Consider the following 12,866-nt stretch of genomic DNA (forward strand, 5'->3'; position numbering starts at 1 on the left):
AGAGAGCTTCAGCAACAGGAATACCCCTTCATCTTCTCTTTGCAAGCCCTACCTGATCTTCTGCTATTGAGATTTCTGGTTTAAGGTGCAGGCTTTGCTGCAGGAGACATCACACTTGCAGCGTGCAGTTCTGCTGAGACAAGCATGAAAGCTCGGATCCTGCATTATGTCCTGGATGGCGATATGAGCTAGTTTCATTCCATGTTTCTTGCCTCCCCAAAGCCTTAGAAAAGTGGATATAAAGTGAATTTGCAATGGGAATCACAGTGAGAAAAAGTTATGAACTACTCCTAAGCCTTCCAGCCTGGGAATTAGAGGCGAATCCTGCTCCCTGTTGTCTTTGTGGCAGGCTGAGCCTCACAAATCAGTGTCTCTGCCCAGCCGAGCTGGTTTGCACCATGCAAGGACGTTGCAGAGTGGAAACTGAGCCCAGGGTGTCTGCACAGGTCTGCAGGAGCAGACGCAAGACTTGAGCGCTCTGTCTGCCAAGGCGAAAAGCATCGAGGAAGGCGGTGACAGATGGGTTTGGCACGGATATAGGTGCATATTAGGAATGTATGGCTGGGCAGTTGGGGGTGGAGAGATTGACAGGGAAAAAAGGACACTTCACACCTGGGATTGTGCCTTCTGCTGCAACTGGCAATTTGTGCAAAAAAAAAGGCTTTTCTCAAGGCTGCTGCCTAACAACAGGGCGGCAGAGGCATTTCCTCGGTATAAATTGTTTTAGCCAGCACAGTCATCGTTTGTGCTGCCTCATAATTGGCACATATTTAATTAGCTGCAGAGTATTTCCGTGTCCTTGTACTAAGTGGGAAGTAGGAAACTCCCTGCGGGCGAATTCTCTTTGAGACCCTCCAAAGCCTGTTGGTGCGACACGGCTTAGCATCAGCGCAGGAAATACAGCTGACAGTTCAGTGGAAGTTTGCACAGATGCTGCGACATCTGTCCAATTTGGACAAGCTGGCTGGCTGGGGATAGGGGTGTTGCTGTCGCTGCGAGAGAAAATCCACCAAGCTGGGTGGAGTGGCCGACACTCCGGAGGGCTGTGCTGCCATCCAGAGGGACCTGGACAGGCTGGAGAGTTGGGCAGAGAGGAACCTCATGAGGTTCAATAAGGACAAGTGCAGGGTCCTGCACCTGGGGAGGAATAACCCCAGGCATCAGTACAGATTAGGGGTGGACCTGCTGGAAAGCACCTCCACGGAGAGGGACCTGGGAGTCCTGGTTGACACTAAGTTAACCATGAGTGAGCAGTGTGCCCTCGTGGCCAAGAAGGCCAATGGCATCCTGGCCTGCATCAGGAGGAGCGTTGCCAGCAGGTCAAGGGAGGTGATTCTGCCCCTCTACTCAGCTCTGGTGAGGCCGCACCTGGAGTACTGTGTTCAGTTCTGGGCACCCCAGTATAGGAAGGACGTGGAGCTTCTGGAGAGGGTCCAGAGAAGGGCAACCAGGATGATTAAGGGAATGGAACATCTCTCGTATGAAGAGAGGCTGAGCGAGCTGGGCCTGTTTTCTCTGGAGAAGAGACGGCTCAGAGGGGATATGATTAATATGTATAAGTTCAGGAAGGGAGAATGCAGGGAGGAAGGGGACAGGCTGTTCTCACTGGTGGCCAGCGATAGGACGAGGGGTAATGGCCACAAGCTGAAACACAAGAAGTTCCATCTGCAGGTGAGGAGGAACTTCTTTACTGTTAGGGTGACAGAGCAGTGGAACAGGCTGCCCAGGGAGGTTGTGGAGTCTCCTTCTCTGGAGGTCTTCAAAACCCGCCTGGATGCCACCCTGTGCCACATGCTCTAGGTGTGCCTGCTTGAGCAGGAAGGTTGGACTAGATGATCTGTAGAGGTCCCTTCCAGCCTTAAATATTCTGAAATATTCTGAAAATCCACTCTCTGGGTTTCCCGGACAGTGCCTTGCCCTTTGTACTGCCCAGATGTGCGGAGACCAGGCAGGATGGGGAAGTGGGAGGGAAGAGCTTAATGGAGGAACGTTGCTGGGAGGAGAGAGGTTTCCAGCAGCCTGCATCTCCGAAAGCCATTTTCATTAGCAGAAAGTGGTTTTAAAAGGCTTTGATGGCAATCCCTCTTTGCGTGAGTTCCAGGAGCTGGCACAGTGCTCAGTGGCCAGCATAGCTTTGGTTAAATACATTTTCAGCTGCAAAGCTGGGAAGTGACTGCCCCTCCTCCGCTGTGACCTGCTTTCCTGAGAAAAGCACAAGCAGACCCAGGCTACTCCGCTCAGCACCTGCTCCTTTTCCTGGTCTTTGCAAGGGTTTTAGGGGCTCCGTCTGCCACGCGGGCAGGGCTTTGCTCCCAATGGGATCTGTTGGTGAAAAGGCAACGGAGCAGATCTAGGACGGTCACGATGAAGATGTAAAACAGACCCACTGGGCTTGCTCTGCTGCTCCGTAGTCCGATACGATCCCAAGCTTCTCTGTCTGCATCTTTCCGCATCCCTGCAACTTCAAGCTGCTGTCACGCATGCCAAACTGCGACAACATCCCACTCTTAGGAGCACGGCATAGAGCTGGAGGAATTCCAAGAATCCAAGTGGCTCTGTGCTTGCTGCCATCAGGATCTCGGCCCCTTTCACTGATTGATCTGCATCTTGTCCACTGGGGAGCTGTTTACATTGACCCTCCGGTGCAAAACCATCTGATCAGCACCCAGGGGAGCTGGGAACAGGTTGTTCTATGAGACGGGGGCAGCACAATCCAAAAGATCAGCATTTATTTATTAGCATTAATTTAGCCACTAGCGTGCCAGCCCCCTCACTGCATTAAATTATTTTTATTTCCCAGAGGTTTCCTCCGTCTTCTGTGAGTGTTAATCCAAAGCAAATCTTCCGGTAGATTCTTTCATACACCCACCTAAGTCAAGTCAGCAATCCCACCAGTGCTGCCAGGGTGGGCTTTAGTGTTTTGCTTTACATTTCCTTGACCCCCACCCCATCCTCTCAATAACAAATTAGCATGATGTGGCAGGACATCTATAGCAGCTGTGTACACAGAATAACGATGAGAAAGAGCAGAGAGCGGTGATGCAGCTTCCCTGAACCAGGATCCAAATGACCTTCAGGAAAACGGCACATGCTGCTTTACAAAACTCGAGTTGGGAGCAAGGGACACACGCCACGTTCATGTCCGAGGGTCCGTTCAATGCAGCCTCTCTTGGTTTTCAGCTTCATTTTGCAGAGTTCAAGGGAAAGGGAGGACAAAGAGAGAGAAAAGAGCCCTGGTAGCAAAGAAATGCACGGGTGAGAGATGAGAAAAAAAGAGCAGCGAGCTGAACTCGCGCTGGCTTAACCTCACGCTCTGCAGAGCAGCTTCTGCACGTGCAGGAGTGCGTGCATGCCTCTTGCTATCACACGGCTCTTTGAACTCCTAATCGCTCTCTGGACCTGATTCAGAGCTCACTGAAGTACAACCGTAGGCTTAAAGAGGGTCCTACACAAAGGTTTTGGGTCTCCTGGAGGTTTTGATCACGGGATGAGTAAGTCAGGAATAAAGTCGATGCTCTGTCTGACCAAGGAGCAGGGTTGGATTGTAAAAGACAGGCTAGCTTATCTGGGAGTAACCTGCTCTTATTGTGCTCTGTTCAGTCATTAATGACCCTGTACTGCCTTATTAGTATGTTTGAAAGAGCAGAAAAAAAGCACTTCAGGGTTTCAAAGATGTTAACCCCATCACCCTCTCCAGTTCTTCCAGCCCTATTCTTGCTCTCACAGGAACAAGTTCTGAGACGCCCCGCTGCAAAATGCGAGTTACTTGTGTGAGAAGTAAGTGGCAAAGCGTAAATGACCTTTCTCCTGGCAATTGCAGAGCAGTGATGTGAAATGGTGCAAACGCTCAATGTGCCATGCTGGGAAAAGCCCCAGGGCCGAGCTGAAGGGTCGTCCTCTCTACCTGCTCATATTTGATGGGGACATTTCACCCTGATGAGCTCTCTTGCCTTCAGCGGTGAAGATGCACGTGTGAAATGTGCACTTCCACCTCAAGTACATCCTACCTTGCTTTTTTCTTTCTCCAGCCTGATCTAAAGCAGTAGTTGTGATGTATAGAGAGAAGGATGGAGACTGATGAGCAGTGGTGGATTTGAGGGTCTAACTACAACTCCTGGCCATTAGATTTATTTGGGAAAGGACAGGAAATGTAGCACTGGTAGATCCTGAATTATTTCCAGATACCACCAACATTAGTTTATACAACAGCAAGCCCAGAGAGGTTGTGGAGTCCCCTTTGGAGATCTTCCAAATGCGTCAGGATGCCACCTTGTGCCTCATGCTCTAGGTGTCCCTGCTGGAGCAGGATGGGTTGGACTAGATGATCTCTAGAGGTCCCTTCCAACCTCAACCATTCTGTGGTTCTGTGAAACCCTTCTCAGAAACAACCTCTACTCTTGAAGCTCTGCCAACACAGACTTTCTCTTATTTAGGGTGATTGCCTTTGCTGTGCTTTTTAGTTCTCCTCCTCAGCTGGAAGCACTGGAGCATGAGGTGACCCAGAAGATCATGGCTCCACTTGTATTTGCAACCATGGTCCAGTTGCATCTGTGACTTCACTCCTGGGAGATCTGTGGGGGTTTTGCTAAATGCATTGAAGTAATTTCCACCTCTAAAGGGCTGCATCTTCTTCTTGGTTACGGTTAATCTTTAATCCTGCATCTTCATCTTTGCCTGCAGCACCTTAATTTGGCTTCTTGATTTAATTTCTTTACCCGTCTGCTACCTCCTCCTCTTCCCAGCCCCTCTGTCATCTGCCTGATTTATTTTTCTTTGTCTCTCTATCCTCTAGCCCTGCACTCAGCCATTACAATTTTCCGATTTAGCTTTCTGGGAAGCAGTGTTCCCTGAAGCTACTGTTTTTTGTGGTGAAAGAGTCAACGTTCACCCTGACCTGGCTGTGGGGCTTCTTGTACTCTTTAAGCTGGGACAGGTATTTTGCAGCAGTGATGACCAGATTGCAAAACACTGAGTATCTGTAGACAAGAGGCAGTGATGTTTCCATTGCCAGCTATGCCGTGAAAACCTGGGGAGAGAGGAAAGATTGTGAGGGTCATTGCAGAGAGGGGCAGGCAGCAAACAGAGCATGCAAGAGACAGGGCATTTGTAGCCGAGCCTGGACGAGCAGACTCTTTGTTCACAGCTAATAACACGCTTCCATCCTTCTCTTTCTGTTCAGTCAAAGCAATATTCAAAATCCCCAGCTGGACAAGCAGCTGTTTTAAGAGGCAAAGCCCTGTGATTTCCAGAGCTCGGTGCAAACACCATGTGACGGTGGTCATGTCTGTTGCCTCACGCCAACTAAACATCCTTCTGCTCCCCAAGCCCTGGCGTGAGGGCTAGGGGAAGAGCTCAGTCCTTCTAGGTTCCCTTGCAGACACCAGGGAAAATCCTGAGATTGGGAAGAGTACATAAATGCTGACATTTCCAAGGCAGACAGACTGTACATTGAGAGGATGTGAGATAATCTCTCACCAGGTGCTCATATTGCTCTCATTGCCTTTTCCTGAGTGTATTTGTACATCCTTGGCTAGCCAAAGGAAGTGTTTCCAGCTTGTTACTTGCTGTCTGCCATGTCTTGCATTAATTTTGGCACCTGGTACTCTCACTAAAGGCAATTACTGCCTTCTTCCCAAGCCTTCTTTCCAATGAGACCTGAGCAGGAACCATGATGTCCAAGTACAGTAAATGATGTATTATGGTAATGTCCTTGGTCACTCAGTTCCCCTTAGGATTTTCCCTAAAATGTTTTCAATACTTATGGTGAGGCTGTTATTTACCACTAAGGCCCGCTGAGTATCAGCTCTTGTGCAGCAAGAAACTCTCCAAGAACTGGGAAATTACCTCGGGACAACTGTTGTGGATGGCAGAGAAAGAAGATTGCCTTGATCATACACCAATTAATGCCTGCTGCAGAGCCATATAATTTTTTTAAAAATAAAAAAGGTAGATTCCCATCTCCAGACTGTGATTCAGCCTGATTCTTCCCACCATGAAAGAGACTCTCTGCACGAGCCACAAGTCGGACAAGTTGGACAGAGTCGGACTTCTCACCATAATGCAGAAATTTTAACTAGAAAGCTCTTGTGTGAAAGCTGAGAAGGCAAGCTGAGCATTTTTGTAGCCAGTTGGAACACAGAAACTTTCCACTTTTTACCTTTCCTCTAAGATGACTTTGATTCCTAGCAACCCATTGCTCAAATACTCTGATACTCTGATGTGACAGGAAAGCTCTAATGGGGCAAAGTTGCCCTCAAAGTAAGATTAGGAAGCATGGCCATTTTTTCTCTCCTTTTTGGCATCTGAATGATCCCAGAAATGCTGTGATGGTGCTTTTAGCTTTGGGTAGCAATAGCCAATGTAAGAGCAGAGGCTAAAACCTTGGTTGGATGAAACATTGATCTATTATGGAAAGCAGTCTAAGGTCATCTGCAATACTGACAGGTGAGCAGATATTATGATACCAGGGTACACAGGGTAGCCACATAGGAGATTTTTCTTTTTCTTAAAGCCATGAAACCATGGGATTATAAGGAGCTGTAGGCTTTTCTGTTTCTAATCACACACTTCTGTGGAGCACGCTGAAAATGTCATCCTTTTAAAGGGGAAAATCCATGAGACAAAAAGACTTCAAATATATTATAAAAAAAAAAAAAAAAAAAAAACTCATGATACTTTAAGCCAATTTCCTGATGTTTTGTGCAAGTAAGGCAGTGATACGGTAGAAGAGATCAGATCTGCTATTTATTAAGCAATCACCAGAAATGGGGTCAAGAAAGAATATCTTCCCAAGCCTGATTAGCAGCAGCTGTCGGATTGTTTTCCTCTGCAATATGGAATTTTGTGGCACCTTGCAGGGGGGTCTTCATCTTTGCTTCTCTTTTCAAGACCAAGGACACCAGCAGTGTTTTCTATTTCTCCTCTTCTTTTCTATGTCCCACCGCAATCCATAGTTCAAGGTCTTCTGCTTTAAAGAAGCATGTGTCAAGGACTGTTCAGGGGCTTAACAGACCAAACTGGTGCAAATTCCACCTGTAAGAGATCATGTCCATGTCTCAGATCTTCTTATGGAGCTGTGCAGCAGGGGTGAAAAGAGAGAAAGGGCTCATTAATAACCAGCCACATGCTCTGGGTTTTAAACCTCAGTTTAAAGCCTAAGAGGCTGCTGACGTTCCGAAGTGCTAAGTTTCCTCTCCAGTGGGATGGTGTGGCCTTCTGATGAGAGTCATTACGGCTCAGCCTCAGCTGTATTTATGGTGTCTGAAAAGATTATCTCCAGATAATCTTACGGGTATTTAGCCAGCCATATGCTTTATTTCAATGGTAATATGTATTTCTTTGTGCGTTTTAACATTGTTTATGTTAATTAAGGCTTCAGAGGGGAAGCTGCATATGGGCTATTTTTTTTTTCTAGTGCTAATTTGCAGATAGAAAAGTAACCTTGTCCCTTGCAAAAATGCTCCAATTCAGTTAGCCCTGATTACAAAGTCACAGCTGGGAGAAGTCCTTGTTTTTAACCTTTTCACAACTTTCTCTTCCTTCTCCCCTCCACACAAGAACAAAGGAATCTGGAGACAATCCCAAATGTCCTTCATCTCTGAGAGTTCCTTAATTTATTCTTAAATCACCCCTGTCTTTGTTTGGCTTGTGTCAATTCTGAAGCAAATTAGCCCAAAATACATGGAATTAGGGGCTTTTGAAAAAAAAAAAAAAGTTAATATCCCTGCTCTGATTTAATTTTCCTTACACCAACCAGCTGAATCAATAGTAGGCTTTTTTTTTTTCTTTCTTAAAAAGCTAATTTAATAATAGCTGCTAATCTGATTATCGATTCTTTCCTACCAGTAGAGAATTGTTTTGTTCAGTGCCAGGTCTGTTCTATCAGGGTAGAGGTGAGAAAAAGGGCATCAGTGCCAAAGAAAGCTCGTAAGGACCTGAGCCAGAGAGATCTCAGCAGCTGAGGACAGATTAATGCTGTGGTCTATTCCTCGGTGGCCACATAGTCTCCATCTTCTAGGGCTCATTTCCAAGAAGAGGAAGAACCTCTGAGTTCACTGAAATTGTTTGAATTTGGGCCACATTCAGAGTACCTACCAGGCACCGCAGATAGAGATCATCACATCTTCTGTCCCCTCTGTGTGGCAGGAGACAGTTCACTGTTATGCTCTCAAATGGGACATCAAACTTCCCATGGTGTTTAAATTAGGTTTCTATAAAAAGAAAATACAATAGCTTTCAAAATACAGATCTTGGTTTTGTCTACTGGAGCACTTTTACACAGAATGAGTGATAATATAAAAGTTTGAACATGGTTGCATCCATTTCATGTCTCCTTTTGGTGCCTCAGTTTCCCTATCAGTTAAAAGAAGAGGTTGATGAGGCATGATCTCTTTGAAATAAGTTTTCTGGATAAATAGGTATTGAGCTGGAGCTTCTGTTTTCAGTCAGATTGCTGCTTTAACCTGGGTAGGGTATAACTGATGCTACCAAACTGGTGCAATCTTTTGAATTCAGAGGCACAGAAGGGCAGGATTTGTCTAAGAAGGATTTTACTTCAGGAAACCTAGACTGACTTCTTGGATATGTGTGATGCCTCAATGGATTTTCACCAGCATAGATGAGAATTCAACCTGGCCTTGAATCGGGGCATTGAAAGAAAAAAAAAAAAAAAAAAATCCAAAAAAATAGGTTTTTTTAGGTTTTCTTAGGAAAACCTAAATTGATACTCTGGCAGCATCCAAAACTTTCTGAGTATCCAGAGCGTTAAAGATTGACCCACGCTTAGCTTAATGTTTGTTTCAGACATTACCTGTGTGATATGAGACTGCTTGTGTTCATTTCAGCCAACCAACGAAATATATATATATTTTACTTTAACCTGCCTTTTTCGGAAAGGTACAAAGCTTTTCATGTTACTTTTCCCAGGAAACCACCTACTTTTTTAAATCTAATTCTGAGGTCCAGCAGAAACTGTGAATACAACACGCTCGCTACAGGATAATGATTGCACATTTGTGTCCCTGGCTACTGTGCAAAGCCAAAGTGTTTGAAAGGCGCTCTGGGGCAGCCTGTGGCTGGAAATGAAAATTGCTTTTGGGAATCCCACAAAAAGGATTAACTTTGACTTCATCTCTGGTTCTCCAAATTAATAATCAATCTGCTAGCTGGACCCAAGCCAAGCACTTGCATGACCTGCCTGGCTAGCAAGGGGGAAACGGCGCATGTGAGCTTGGAAGTATTAGAGAATCACAAACTTGTGTTTGGAAGAAACTTCTGGAGATTGGCTGCATTATTTAAGTCTTATAGATATATTTCAGTTTTAAAACCTCTTTCTAATCTATGCCTGTTGCCACAACAAAGGTTCTTCGTTTGTGAAAATTCCTATTGAGAAAAGCATTCTTATTTAGGATGGTCCTTAAGCATGGGCTTACCTCTTCTTTAAATCTACAATATAGTGCTTTTTTTTTTTTTTTTTTTTTTTATTCCCATCAAGTGCTCAAATAATATTCCCAGCGATTTTGCAAACATATGGGGAAACATTTTCTTGTGCAACATCATTGGGATTACACTGGAGATAAATTTGACCATAGACCTTAAGAGAGAGAAAAACCATCCAGGTTTCCTGCTAATTCTACCAGTACAATATTTTCAGCACCAGTCTGGCTTGGGGAATTCTACAATTCCTCGACTGGCACGTAATCAATCCGACTACGTTGTTCTCTAATATTCTGCCCACGTTCTCCCTTTAGTACAGTTCTTCTTTCTTCTCTCCTCTCTTGAGAATGCCTGAAAATAATTCCTCTTCCTTATTAGTGTACCTGGATTCAATATTTGCAAATAACTCAAACCCATCTCTCTTCGATGCTGGGCTGCAATCAGGGGTGTGCTGTTACAAACCAGGTGCACTTTCCTGCAGAATCAAAGGTTTTGCTGCAAAGATAAGGGGTCAGTGCTGATCTGCAGATGAAATCTGTATACACAGGTGCACCTTTGCCACTCTTAAAGGACCTGCTTATTAAAATGCCTTTTTCTTCTGCAGGCTTTAGGTCCACAATTAAGGCATTTTACATAGCATTGTAATTATCTTCTTGAATAGATCCCAGTGGAACCATCTTTATATGACAAGACCCAGTGATGAAATGATCTGGGGTTTTAAGTCTGCTTCTGAACCATGGGCCACTTGCTGATAATTCTTGACCCGTCTGACAGACCCTTTTGGGGCTGTATCTTGCATCTCTAAGATGAGGGGTAGATACCAGGATTGCAGAGCAGTGAGAATAGGCAATTAAGGAGATTCGCTAAGGAGATTCACCCCTTCCTTGGAGCACCCAGCACTTGAATATTCTGAGCAGCTTGTTAATCAATTAATCACCTTTAGCAATAACGAGGGCTGCATTCTCTTTTTCTATTAAATGGCATGGATGGACTTATTCCGAGGTGATTTACGCCAGGCAAATTTCTGATTCAGCATGTCCCACAGCATCTGACCTTTCTGTGATTTATAGCCGTTTCTAATGTAAAAACCGTATGGCTTCGATCCAATTGATTTCTTTGAATCCAAAAGAATAAATAAGCAGGCATCAGACCAAGTCTTACAAGAGCAAAGGGTGGTTGTTATAAAATGGATTTCTTACCTAGATATCACTCTGCGCTCTCTCTGTATGCACGTCTTAGGAATGGGGATCAGACTGCGCCAAGTGCAATTTTGGCCCTGGACAGACTTTAATCTTCCCTAATTCTGCATTCACCACTGCACTGTCAGTTTATCTTCCATGAGGGCTTGAGACCAAAAGTAGAGTCTAGGGAGTGTTTCTTGTTTTCTGATACATCCCTGGGGTTTCCTGTTTTCATAGGCCTTCTGGGGATTTTTTTTCTGTTGCTGGTTTTGCTTTTTTGTTGTTGTTGTTTCTGGATAAAGTTACTTTCGCAGATGCATGGCCCAGATCTGTCCTAGGCTACTCTGAGGCTGGCAAAGGAGTAAAACTGGGCTTCAGGATTGAAAGGGGATGTTAAGGCAATTGCACCCATACATTTGAAGGGAGTCCAAACTGTTTGTAGGTAGGGATGTGGATCGATATACCCCTATGTGATGCTTAAGGATGATGGCTTTAAGCTTAACCATTGGAAAAGCCTGTCCAAATAGGGAAAAAAAAAAGTGAATGATAATTAGGAGTGTTTTAAAGAGCATTTTTCCAGATAGCTGCAAAACCATAAATGAAAAAGATGACCACAGCACTAAAACAAAACAAAGAGACAAATATGCCAATAAGTACCAAAAACAACAGTCTCCTTTAGAGAGAAAGTAAAAGCTGTAAAAACTGTTATAGAGATATGGACGAAGGGTAAGTTGATAGCAAGCAATATAAATTAAGAGCTTGAAAAAGATAAGGAAAAATAAAAGATATACAAAGAAGTTTATTGTCTAAGACTGTTAAAGTGAGTAAAAAGGAAAATTTAGAGTACACTAAAACCAAAATGTATCCTAATGCTATTGGTTTGTTACTAGATCGAAATGACAGATTTATTTATAATAATACAGAAATTTCAATAAATGACTGTATTCTCTAACTGGAAGAGAGCCCGGGTACTTAATCCACATTCCATGATAATGAAATACTTTTAATTACACAAGCAGCTAGAAAACATGCTATACATCATCTAGGAAAAAGAGGCATTTTTAAGATAAACAAGTCAGGGCAATCCTGCAAACAGGAGCTCTAAAGAGAGGGCTGAGGCTAATTGTGGATCATTGCTCTTTAGTAAGGAAAGAGTGGAAACGTTCCCAAAGTCTGGAAAGACGCTAGTGCGTCTGCAAGCGGAGCAGCATGGCTCTAGATCTGTCAGCTTCACATCTTAGGCACAACAACAGACCATCTGATACGGGATCCAGAAATTAAAGGATTGTGGGTAACATCATGGTTATAATTGAATAATAGCATACTAATTAAAATAGAGGAATTAATAGCAATCAGCTTATGGAAAACAGATCTTGTCAAGCTAAATTAATACTTTTTATGAGAATATATAACTGGTTGACGGAGCCTAAGCGTTTGTTAATATTTATAGACATCATAAATAAGGCATCTGTCTTGGTCATAGGGATTAAACAAAACTGGCTAACGCAGTTCTTGGGGAAAGAAATGGCACAAGTAGGGGAGGGGATATGGACAAGTAGGGGATGGGATATGTAGGATGGGACAAGTAGGAGAAGGGTAGGGTCTCTGTCGTGATGCATTGGCCCGGCATCACAACGTCCTTTCCAAGAGGGACATGTGTGTGTAGGAGAAGGTTCAAAAAAGACATTGGAAAATGATGCCCGACCCCGGGAGGCTCAAAGGGATGTTTGGTTTAGCTCAAAGGGAGCCATACAAAGTTCTAACACCCAGGGAACATGTAGGGGCGTCCTGTCCACAGCACAGGCATGCAGGAGGGTCCAGGCTTGGTCCCCTGGTGCCAGGAACAGGTTGGGACCCGTGTCCTGCCCATGGGAACAGAGCAGGAGCCCCTGGGACCTTGAGGCTGTCCAACTCCATCCTGGAGCTTCCCTCAGCCCTCTGCCAGCAGCGCTGTCCACGCCCCTCGTGGCTCAGGGAACATCTTGGGTGTCCACATAGGGTGCGTGGCCCTTCCATCCTTCTCCACCTTCCATAAGAATAAGGCTTCTCTTCAGGTTTTTACATTTTAACACTTATTTACCCCTCCCAACACAGCCTGCGTGCTCTTGACTGGGGGCCGAACGGCTGGGGAGGCTCTGGGGATGTGGAGGGAGATGGGGACCGTGTCGGGGCAGCTCCTTCCCCTTCCTCTTCCTCCCCTTCTTCCCCTTTCCCTTCCCTTTCCCTTTCCCTTCTCCCCCTCTCTCCCCT

General features: G+C 45.0%; 1 protein-coding gene across 1 annotated transcript in view; it reads left to right on the forward strand.

Annotated features, from left to right (window-relative positions):
- ADGRB1 (adhesion G protein-coupled receptor B1) overlaps positions 1 to 12,866 on the forward strand; it is a 256,076-nt gene that overhangs the window by 163,064 nt on the left and 80,146 nt on the right. The window lies entirely within an intron of this gene.

The sequence above is a fragment of the Nothoprocta perdicaria genome, unplaced genomic scaffold (genome assembly GCF_003342845.1).
Source record: "Nothoprocta perdicaria isolate Ctin4 unplaced genomic scaffold, notPer1 scaffold_48, whole genome shotgun sequence".
Lineage (NCBI taxonomy): Eukaryota > Metazoa > Chordata > Aves > Tinamiformes > Tinamidae > Nothoprocta > Nothoprocta perdicaria.